A 12,461-nucleotide genomic window follows, 5' to 3' on the forward strand; every position below is an offset into this window, starting at 1 on the left:
TTATATTCTTTACAAGACCTTACCTCATCTGGTCCCACCACCTTTCTGACCCCATCTCCTATCCCTCCCCTACCCCAACCACTCTGCTTCAACCACATGGATCTCTTTGCTTCTCCTCAAGCATGCTTCCACCTTGACCCTTGCACCCGCTCTTCCACCTGCCCAGAACGTTCTCCTCCCAGATCTTTGTATGGCTTTCTAGTAATAGAAAATCTGAACAGACCTATAACTAGAAAGGAGATTTAATCAGTAATCGAAAAACTCTTCGACAAAGAAAAGCCCTGGATCAGACGACTTAACTAGTGAGTTCTACCAAACATTTAAAGGTGAATTAACACCAATCCTACTTAAACTCTTGTATCTATGAGGCCAGCATTATCCCATTATAACAAAGCCAGATGAAGAGACAAGAAAACTATAGACTAATATCCGTTATGAATATTGATGCCAAAAATCCTCAACAAAATACTAGCAAACCAAATTCAGCAGCATATTAAAAGGATTATATACTATGACCAAGTGAGATTTATTCCTGGAATGCAACGATGGTTCAACGTATGGAACTCAATCAGTATAATATACCACATTAACAGAATGAAGGACAAACCCACATGATCATCTCAACTGATGTAGAAAAAGCTTTTGACAAAATTCAACACTCTTTAACACTTTTTCATGATAAAAACACTCAACAAACTAGGAATAGAAGGAAAGTACTTCAACAAAATAAAGGCCATATATGAAAAACCCAGTTAACATCATACTCAATGGCGGAAAAAAAAAAGCTTTTCCTCTAAGATTAGGAACAAAACAAAGATGTCCACTTTTGCCATTTCTACTTAACATTAGTACTGGAAGTTCTAGACAGAGCAATTAGGTAAGAAAAAAAAAAGGCATCCAAATTTGAAAATAAGAAGTAAAATTATCTCTTTTCGCAGATGGCATGATCTTATATATAGAAAACTCACACACACACACAAAACTGTTAGAATAAATGAATTTAGCAAAGTTGCAGGATATAAAATCAACAACCTAAAATTAGTTGCATTTCTATACATTAACAATGAACAACCTGAAAAGGAAACTAAAAACACAACTACATTTACAATAGCATCAAAAAGAGTAAAATACTTAGGAACAAACTTAACCATGGAGGTGAAAGGCTTATACACCAAAAACTATAAATGTTGCTAAAAGAAATTAAAGAAGATATCAATAAATGGAAGGATAGCCTATGTTCATGGTTTGAAAGAGTTAAAATTGTTAAGATGTCAATACTACCCAAAGTGACCTACAGATTCAAAATCCAAATTACTTTTGCAGAAATAGAAAAATCCACCCTAAAATGTATATAGAATCTCAAGAAACCTTGAATAACCAAAACAATTTTGAAAAAGAAGAACAAAGTTGGAAGTCTCATACTTCCTGAATTCATAGCTTACTACAGACAAAGCTACAATAACCAAAACAGTATGGTAATGGCATAAAGACAGACACACATATCAACTGAATAGAACAGAGAACCTAGAATTAAACTCTCACAAATGATTTTCAACAAGAGAGCCAAGACCCTTTGTTATGGATTGACAAATGCATATGTTGAAGTCCCAACCCCAGTACCTCAGAATGTAACCATATTTGGAGAGAAGGTCTTTAAAGAGGTGATTAAGTTAAAATGAGGCCTTTAGGGTGGGGCTTTAATCCAGTATGATTGGTGTCTTTATAAGGAGAAAGATACATGGTGGGGGCAGGGGGAGGGGCATATGTGCACAGAAGAATGATCTTGTTAAAAGATAGTAAGAGGGCAGCCATCTGCAAGCCAAGAAGAGAGACCTCAGAGGAAACTAAGTTCTTGTACTTCCAGCCTCCAGAACTGTAAGAAAAATAAATTTCTGTTGCTTAAGCCACCCAGTCTGTGGTGTTTTGTTATGGCAGTCCTAGAAAACTAATACAACATTCAGTGGAGGAAAGGACAGTCTTCTCAATAAATTGTGTTTGGAAAACTGGATATCCACATGCAAAAGAAGGAAACCAGACCCTTACTTTTTACACTATATTAAAAAATTAACTCAAAATGGATCGCAGACCTAAACATAAAAGCTAATACTATAAAACTCTTAGAGGAAACATAGGGGAAATCTTCATGACATTGGATTTGGCAGTGATTTCCTGAATATGACAAATAGCATTTCATCAAAATTTAAAATTTTGTTCATCAAAGGACATTATCAACAGAGTAAAAAGGCAACCCTCAGAATGGGAGAAAATATTTGCAACTCACATATCTGATAAGGGATTAATATCCAAAATATGTAGAGAATTCCTAAAATTTAACAATGACAACAACCCAACCATGATCTAAAAATGGGCAAAGGATCTGAATAGACATTTTTCCAAAGAAGATATACAAATAGCCAATAAGCACATGAAAAGATGCTCAATGTCACTAATCATTAGGGAAATACAAATCAAACCCACACTGAGATGCCACTTCATACCCATCAGTATGGCTATTATCAAAACATCGGAAAATAACAAGTGTTTTAGAGAATATGGAGAAACTGGAACCCTTGTGCACTGCTGGTGGGAATGTAATATGGTGCAGCTGCTGTGGAAAACAGTATGGCAGTTCCTCAAAATAATTAAAAATAGAATTTCCATATGACACAGCAATTCTACTTCTGGGTATATATCCAAAAGAATTGAAAGCAGGGACTCAGACAGATTTTTGTACAACAATGTTTATAGCAGCATTACTCACAATAGTCAAAAGGTAGAAACAACTCAAATGTCCATCAACAGACGAATGGATAAAGAAAATGTGGTATATACATACAATGGAATATTATTCAGCCTTAAAAAGGAATGAAATTCTGACACATGGTACAACAAGGATGAATCTTGAAGACATCATGCTATGTGAAATAAGCCAGACACAAAAGGACAAATATTATGTGATCCCACTTATAAAAGGTACTTAGAATACGGAGGCAAATTCAAAGACAGAAAGTTAAAATAGTGGTTATCAGAGGCTGATAACAGGGACTTTTTAATGTTTAACGTCTAATGAGATGAAAAAGTTCTAGAGATGAATGGTAATGATGGTAGCACAAAAATGTGATTGTACTTAATGTCACTGAACTGCACACTTAAAAATGGTTAAATGGTAAATTTTATGTACATTCTATCATGATTTTAAAAACCTGGAAATTTAGGGCATTATGTTACAAAACTTTGGAACTTATTTAAACTTTCTGTTTGAGCTGGCTTTGGCAGGGGGAGGGAGGGGACCGCCCGGTTTCCATCAGGCGTGTACAGAAGCCCAGGCTCCTGCTAGGCCTCTCTTGACACCCAGGGTGGGGTGGACTCCTCATTACTGCCAGCAGAGGTGGGAGTCCCAAGTCCCCCCGGTTGCCAGGGTTTTCCACTGGTACACCTCCCCCACCCCAAGAGGGGTAGGAGTGCCTCATTATTGCCCCCATGTGGCTCCCACTGACAACATGGCAGATGGGGTGGTGGCCTTCTTATCCCTTACAATGGTGAAAGCCCTGACTCCCCCAGATGGGGGCACCTGCTTCCTGTCAGGAGGGGTGGAAGTAAGGGCTCCCCACGTGGTCTCCTCTGACACCTAAGGGAGTGAGGGTGGGGGTGTTGTTACGGCCCAGCGGAGATGAAAGCCCCTCTCCCTACTGGGCATCCGCTGACACCACCCCAGCAGGAGAGTTGGGGAGAGCAGGCTTTGGTGGGAGCTTTTTTCCTCCTTGCCTGTTGGTGTTTCCTGGTTCTGGGCTTCTTCAGCTGCAATTTTGGGATATATGAGGCAAAAAAACAAACCCAGGGAACTCACCGCCATGTCATTCGTCAAGTCCTAGGGTCCCAGATCAGTCTGCCTTCTTCTCTCTGAAACAGGAGGGAAGGGGGCAGGGCACAACCCTTAAAGAATGACACAGCTGGAGAGAAAAACTGGTTCCAACCGATTAGGCCCAAGATGGCAGAAGATTCGACTTCCGGTAGACCTTGAGCTCATTATACGCTCACTGTAATACATTAGCATCTAAACGACACACCCACCAGCACCATGACAGTTCTGAAGCTGACCATAAAAGGCCAAAAGGTAGGCGGTGGCCCAACTCCTGGAAATCCCTGCCCTTCCCCCAAATAATTGGAATAATCCTCCCACTCATTAGCCTATGAAATTACCCAGCCCATAAAAACTAACCACCCCATATTTCGGGGCCACTCTCGCCTTCTAAGACCGACCACATTCTACCTATGGAATGTGTATCTCTCTTAATAAACCTACCTCTTACCTATCACTTTGCCTCTCGCTGAATTCCTTCTACGCCAAGACATAAAGAACCCGACCTTCATTAAGTCCTGAGACCAGGTGTGCAGATTCATTTGGGAGATTGTGGGTTCAAGTCCCATCTGAGGTGCAGTTTCATCTCCACCTTTCAGTCTTCTTATGTTTGTTTTATATTTATGTCCTGGGTTTTTCATTGTACTGAAAGAAGGGAATAGGGAAAAGTATACTGACTCCATCTTCTCAGGAGGGGAAGTCTCTTTAGGTGTTTGCTCTTGTGTTAGGAGAGACTTGAGCATGTTCCAAGGGCTAGAAGGAAGGAGGGAGGGAGGGAGCTGCTGATGGAAGCCGATGTCGGGAAATGGTCAGGCTAGGATCTGGAGGTTGGGGGGATTAGCCTTGGGCAGGGGAAAGGTAAATCCTGAAAATGAAGGTAAGAATGGACCGAGGGTGCAGGTAAATGCGAATGAGACAGAATGCCAGCTCCAGTAGTTTCCATCTCCTCCGTTAAGGACGGGGTGGGTGGTAAGTGATTATGGAAGTGCAGGGCGAGGGGCTGGCAGAGAAGAATGAAGGCTTGGAACAGCCGTGGGGAGTTTCAAAGGAACCTCCCTGTGCTCATGTGTAAACGGCAGCCATCAACAGCGATTGCAATTGCTAATACTAACATTTACTGAGGGCATGCCGTGTGCCAGGTTCTGACCCTCTCAAAACCTCCAGAGAGGCACACACTTTTGGGATTCCCACTTAGTGGTGAGGAAACCAAGCCTCACCACCACCACCACGGAGATGAAGGGACAAACATTTTAGGGCCTGAAATCACAGAGCCAGGACTTGACCACATGGTGTCTAATTATTGATCCAGCTCTCTTGGGCTCTCTGAGGGCCCAGCTGAAATTAGCACCCATGAATTCGTGATGTCTTCACACCTGGGTGAATTTCTCTAGGCAGTTGGGCATAAAAACAGAGGTGGAATTGCTAGAGGGAAGCAGGGCTGGGGTCTTCCAGGCTGAGATGGCAGAAGGACAGTGTGGAGAGAGACTGTATTGGCAAGAGATGGCCTGAAGTAGTGACCATGTGTCCTGACTGGATAAAGAATTAAGTCAAGACATAAGGGACTGCTAGTATTCAGGAAAAATGGCAGATCCAAGCTGCCAGAGGTCTTGATGGGGTGGAAGGTAGGTGGGAGTGATGGTAATGAGGGCATGAGAGAGTAGGAACTAAAGGAAGCTGTGGTTAGTGAGGGAGATGTTAAGTTAAAGATTTCCTGGCAAGGCAGATTCTGGAGGTGACAAGGTTTAGAGTGTGGATGGCTGAAGGGTGGGGAAGGTAAAGGATTTGAAGTCAAGAAACTCAAGGGTGAAGAGGTACACTTGCCCAAGATTACACAGCTAGTCGTTGGCAGAGATAGGATTTGTTAAAAAAAAAAAAAAAGAAAAATTCAAGGATACTTGCTAAAGCACGGTAAGCAGACTTTAAGGGGAGGCTGCAGAAACCAGTGTAAGGACCACTGGAATGAAATTTTGCAGTGGGGGAGAGAGACGGGGCTCAACTCCAAATACAGCATGGGTAAATGGGAATGTATAGCCAAGAAACAGGGTGTGAGGGAGCAGTGGGTGGGCAATTACTAACAGGAAACATCGGAGGTAAGGGGGACTCTTGCAGGCAGGCTGGAGTGATCAGACCCCACCTGGGGGCTGGTGTTGGATGAGGAATCCAATCAGGTATCGAGGAGGGAGGTTCTTACTAAACTGACTTAGCAGGGTTCTTGCTAAAACTGGATTTTACAAGGAAGTGCACAGATGGGCCTAGGAGGAGATTCAGGAGGCTGATTAAGGTTTGATCAAGCAAAGAATCTTCATCAGATTTAAACAAGACTCAGAATCCAGAGAGGTAGAGCCGACAAGCAAGGGGACGAAGAGCAGCAGGAACAAGGAGGGAGGGAGGGCACAGGCAGATGCCTTGATTCTCCAAGAGGAGTATTTACAAGTGCGGGTGGAAAATGTTGCCTGCTATATTAGTAAACAAAGGATGTTGTGGCAGCAGCCACTGCAGCTGCCCCCAGCTGTGCACCCTGAGGGGATTCAGGATGGAGAGAAGCTAGATACTGGCCCTAGATAGCTAAGGTGCATATCAAAGGAATGATTTCAATGAGTCCAGACTCTTGCATATTCCTATACACAGAAAAGTGCTAAATTCATTAACTTGAGACGTCTGGTTTTTCTTTAACTGACAGTAATTTTTTGATGTTCTGACTGCCTGGTTTTTGTGGCAAAAACTCCTATATATGCTGGCTCCTCCCTTGCCTCTTCAGAGCAGTCCCTCAGAGCTATCTGAGAGGCTGCCTTCCAGGCTTCAGTCCTCAGAAATTCCAACGAATAAAACATAATTCTCAACTGTTAGATTTTGCATTTTTTTCCCCCAATCGACACAAGCATGGTTTGAAGTGAAATCGGGGTGAAAGAAGGATACTGATACTGAGGGCTTCCCTGGCAGTCCAGTGGTTAAGACTCTGCGTTTCCACTGCAGGGGGCGCAGGTTCAATCCCCGGTCGAGGAACTAGGATCTCACATGCCGCGCAGCCACAAAAAAAGGATACTGAACCTCACATATGCATTACTCACTCCCAGACTATGTGCTGTGCTTGGTATTGGGGACACTGAAATAGAAGGAGCAGGTGCCGCCTACAGGAAACTCACAGAGCACATCTACAAAACAGAACGATAACCACTGTTTGGAACCAGCAGGGAGGGACTGTCCTGGGCTGTAGGAGGGGCTGGGGTGGTAAGATCAGGGCCAGGAGCAGCTGCAACAAGGAAGTAATGCTTAGGCTGCCTCCAAGTGAGGCAGGAGAGAGGCGGGCCCCAGGCTGAGCAGCTGGAGTTCATCCCCTGCAGACAGAGACTCCAAAATAGCAGGAACCAGAGAGAAGCTGAGCCCTGCCCAGATGAGAGATAAAGAGACCACATATTCCTCATTCTCGAAGTCAAGGAGACCTCCTCGAATACACATGGGCAGAAAGGCTCCTTGAAGGTCAAAAAGGGAGGGGGTGCCACCCCATTGCAGGTGATGTCAACCTACCCATAGGCCTCTTCACTAGAATCCACCTTGGCCTGCACACATGGGAGGACACTGAGATAAACCAAATGCAGACTCAGAACCAGGCAAAGCAAGGTGATTGGCCAAAGGAAACCTGGAAGAAACGCCCCATATAAGTGATTCAAACTACCACGAGGGCGTGACTCCCTCTCAGACCCCAACCGTGTGTCTATCCACATGTACCCTTTATCCTCCTAATAAACACTTCACTTGTTTCACTACTTTCCACCTCTTTGTGGGAATTCATTTCCACAAAGCCGATGGGCCAGGGCCTTGTCACTGGCCACTATGCCTGGTGGTCTAGTGGTTAGGATTCAGCGCTCTCACTGCCTTGACCTGACTTCCATCTCCGGCCGGGGAACCGAAATCCTGCTTCGAGCCACTGCAGGCCGAGGGCACCCAAGATCACAGGGACGTTTACCAGGTGGGCACCATAGATCAGCATCGACAGTGGGAGAGAACGGACACAGCAGAGAAAGAGCCTGGTGTGTTCAGAGGCCTCCAGGCAGCCTGGCCTGAGGAGCACAGGGGCCATATACTAGGGGATGAGGGCAGGCAGGGGCTTCACGAACTATGCTAGGTCCTGTCTGCACCTTTGCCTGAGTGTCCTATGTGGAGGACAGAGGTCAGAAACAATTTACATTTAAAAAAATATGGAAAGCAGATGACAAAAAAAGAGTCCAATGACTTCAACTGTATAAAATGCATTACTAGACTGGCACATGTAAATATAAAGAGGATTATGTTCTCTTTCCATTTCACTAAGTTTCCTTTGTCATGATCAGCACATTATTTTTACAACAAAATGTGGTTAAAATAAAAAGGGAACAAGCATGGAGTTACCAGAATCACATTTTCCTGGCTGGAGAGAAGTCACAAGAAACAATACAGATGCTTACCCCATGTTCTCTGTCTCTTCTCTCTGCTCCGAGGCAAGGCTGCTTAGTGGGGCTTCCTTATCTACAGAAGAACTGCACGTTCCAGGAAGGATTAGGGGGGAAAGGAGCAGGTGTGGCTGCAAAGAGGTGAAGGGCTCTGAGCTCCCAATCCTTGCACAGAAATGCACCTGCCTAAAGAGGAGACGTGGACTAAGAAAGGCTGAGGGCTCTTCCAGATGAAAGTCAGCTGGAGAGACTTGGCAACTTGATGCAAAGCAAGAACCCAGACTGGATCTGGATTATAGGGAGATATAGCTCACAAAGGACCATCTCAGGGCAGTGGGCAACATGTGAATATGGACCGTGGATTGGAAAACAGCACTGGATGAATGTTAAATTTCCTGACTTTGATCACTGATCTGTGGCTACGTAAGAGAATGTCCTTGTTCTTATAAAATACACACTGAAGTACTTAGAAGGTCTTCAGGAACACGATGTCTGCAACTTACTCTCAAATAGCCCAGAAAAACAACATACATACTAAATATGGAGGGGGAGGGGAACGATTACATAAAAGGGGGCAAAATACTAACAACTGGTGAATCTGGATAAAATGTTCTCTGAACTTGAGTTCTTTGATCCGTTGTTGAAACTTTTGCGCAAATTTGAAATTATATCAAATTTAAAATTTACAAAGAAGCAAAGGCAAGGGTCAGGGTTGGATTTTGCTTAGGGCTGAAATCTAAACTCAGGGTGAGAATAAACTAAACTTTGTGAGGGGAGCAAGTGAACCGAAGTTGGGTTTTTTGCTTTCTTTAGAATCAACCTTTGTGGAAGACTGACTTAAATGTATTCTTCAAATATTAATAATTAGGGACTACCAGTTTTGTTTATGCTGTCATTCTAAAAATTGACATATGGACCTCACTGGTGGCGCTGTGGTTAAGAATCCGCCTGCCAATGCAGGGGATACAGGTTCAAGCCCTGGTCTGGAAGATCCCACGTGCCGCAGAGCAACTAAACCCGTGCGCCACAACTACTGAGCCTGTGCTCTAGAGCCTGCGAGCCACAACTACTGAGCCCGCATGCTGCAACTACTGAAGCCCGTGCGCCTAGAGCCTGTGCTCCACGACAAGAGAAGCCACCGCAATGAGAATCCCGCACACCGCAACAAAGAGTAGCCCCCGCTCGCCACAACTAGAGAAAGCCCGCACACAGCAATGAAGACTCAATGCAGCCAAAAATAAAATAAATAAATAAATAAATTTATTAAAAAAAACTGACGTATAGTTGACATACAATATAATGTTAGTTTTAGGTGTACAACATAGTGATTCGACATTTAAATACATTACAAAATGATCACCACTCTAAGTCTAGTAACCATGTGTCACCTAAGTTATTACAGTATTATTGACTATATTCCTGATGCTATATATTACTTCACATGACTTATTTTATAACTGGAAGTTTGCACCTCTTAATCCCTTCCACCTATCTTGCCCAACCCCTCACCCCCCTCCCCTCTGGCGACCACCAATTTCTGCTAAGATTCTAACAGAGTTTACTCTATATATTAATTTTTGACCAGAGGCTTCCGGATTGAAGGTCACCTGGGAGCAATTTTTCCTGAGTGTCCCCATGTAGTTGTGCAAACTTAATGGCAGCAAGGAGAATCAAATTGCTTTTTGGAGAGGGTGCAACAGCCATGTGCTTTGTGTGGCCTGATGAAAGCTGCCCCTCCTGGGTCTCCTTGGAGCTTTAGGGAGGGGAAAACCATTTCACATAAGGGGTCAAAAGCCTTGGGAGGGGAGGGACTGCGTACATTAAAAGTTGAGAAAATCTGGCAGAGGGGCCCAGGGTGACAGGAAAGGACAAGGGCTCTAAGGGCAAAGGTAAACTCACTGGGGGGGAAGGGGCTCTGAGCTTAATTCAAGGGCCTAAGACTTTGCGGAGTGAGTGTGTCTGTCTGCTCGTGCGCGCGTGCGTGCGTGCATGCGTGCGTGTGTGTGTGTGTGTAGGGAGCAGTGATTCTGGAATAGCCTGCAGCTTAGACCAGCAGCCTCTGGACCAGCATGGTGCCACACCTTGGGAACGATGGCTGAGCATGTGTGAGCTGAAGGAGCAACAATGTTGGAGGCCAGCGTGTGACACCCCTACAGTGGCCTGGATGGAGCCAGAGCAGCGAGGACACCACCTCCTGAACAGACAAGTGTCCTTGGGGCTGAGCCCGTCCAGGCTTCAACAGTGACCTGTGTGCTGTTTCTAGAACGGAGTAGCAGTGGCCAGCACAGCCCCTTCAAGTTCTCTCCCAGCCTGCGTTTGGAAGGACCAAGACTTTTTAAGCCCCCAGGGTTCTTACACAATTTGAGGAGGGAGGGGCCTCAGAGAGGAAACAATGAATCTTTGTGAACTATTAATTGGTGAAATAAAAAAAATACGTGTCTCTACCGGGTGGTATGTAATCTCCAAAGTGGTCACCATCAGTTCCGTCCTTCCCTGTACACATCGAGGGGTGGGGTGCATTTCCTGCCCCCTGCATTTAGGCTGGCCTGGGACTGCTTTGACCTAATGTGGTGGAACTCCCCTGCCCTGGTCTTCAGGCCTCGCAGCTCCTGCTTTCTTCCTCTTGGAACTTTCACTCTTGGTTGCTGGTTGCTGCCTCTTGAAATCCAGTGCCCTGAGGTGAGAAGCCCAGTGCAGCCACACAGAGGCTTCATGGAGGACTGAACTCTGGTAGACGGCCAGCACCAACTTGCCCTCTCAGTGATGGAGACCAATTTGGACCTTCCAGCCATCCCAGCACCCCGGCCAATGCCACACGAAGTAGAAGAACCCCTCAGTCACCCACAGAATCATGACTGGGAATAAACAGTTTTGTTATTTTTAAGCCATGAAGTTCTAGGTTTTTTTTGCTTGTTTGTGTTTTAATGTAGCAAATGACAACACATACTATAAGCTGGTCAGGTGAATCAGACAGGAAATATATAGAAGCCTAATTGATGAGGTCGTGTAATCCGGCTTAAGGCTCAGCTGACAGAGCCTGTGTCAATTTATACTCCCGAAAGGACTCAGGACACCCTGATCACTGTTCCCGTCTATGGCTTCCCGTTGTAAATGGAGACACTGAGTACCCGGGAGGGAAAGTGACTGCGCAGGTCACAAAGCTGGTGGTTAAAGCAAGACTGAGGGCCAGGTCTTCCGAAATCTTCTCCTTTCTGCACAGGAAGAAACGTTACCCTCACATTTAGAAACCTGAGCCCTTATCTACAGCTCCCCACGTGCCCTGCTCCTGCTCCGTGGGGCTATCTCTCTGAACCCCCGCTGAGGCTCTGCACCCTCTGTTGTCAAGATTGTGGTCAATACCCACCTCCCAGATGAGGAAACAAGACTGAGAGGAGCTGAAGTATTGCCCAAGGTCACATGGCTAAGGAAAGTGGAGCTGGAATTTGAACTCTAGGTTAACTAAAGGGGCCCCAGTGTCAACTGCACCCCCCGACTGTCTTTCCCTTCGTCACAGGATGAGTTCAGAATTCTGATTGTAGTTGTACCTTTGGATAAGTTAGGTTTATCCAAAGCCTGACATTCCCGGCTGTGGTGTTTACAAATTATGTGAACTTTGCTCCTTTCACTTGTGAAAATGAAACACGCCTCCCTCTGCTTTCCCTGGTCAGCACCCTGTTGCTGTGGTGACATGAAGTGAGAAAGGGGGCTGCTGTGTAATCCGTGTGAGCGGCAGTCAATGTGACCACTCATTAAAACGATGAGATATTCTGCAGATGCTAAATCATAATTCATGTTGAACTGTGCTGGTTTTAAAGCAAGGTTTTAGAAAAGGGCTCCTTCTGCTTTCCTTTTCTTCTGCTTTTTAAATTGTAAATAGAGCACATTTCAAAGAGAGAACCTGTCTTTCCTGAGCTGCTGGAAGTCCTGGCTGGAGTGTGTGGATTGACACCCTGTGTCTGCCCAGTCCTCTGACTTCGGGCCAGAAGTCGACACTTACAGGGTCCCTGAGAGGAGGGAGGGGAAGATGGTCATGCCTTTACGACTCACAGGCTCCCGTCCACCTTCCTCAGGCCGCTCCCTGGGCTGCTCAGACAAGAAGAGTAGGGGTTCCCACAGAGCCACAGCCTCCAGGCTCAGTGGGCCTCAGAGAGCTACACAGCAACTCTGCCGAGTTT

This window comes from Eubalaena glacialis, chromosome 7 (assembly GCF_028564815.1).
Source record: "Eubalaena glacialis isolate mEubGla1 chromosome 7, mEubGla1.1.hap2.+ XY, whole genome shotgun sequence".
In the NCBI taxonomy this organism is placed as follows: Eukaryota; Metazoa; Chordata; class Mammalia; order Artiodactyla; family Balaenidae; genus Eubalaena; species Eubalaena glacialis.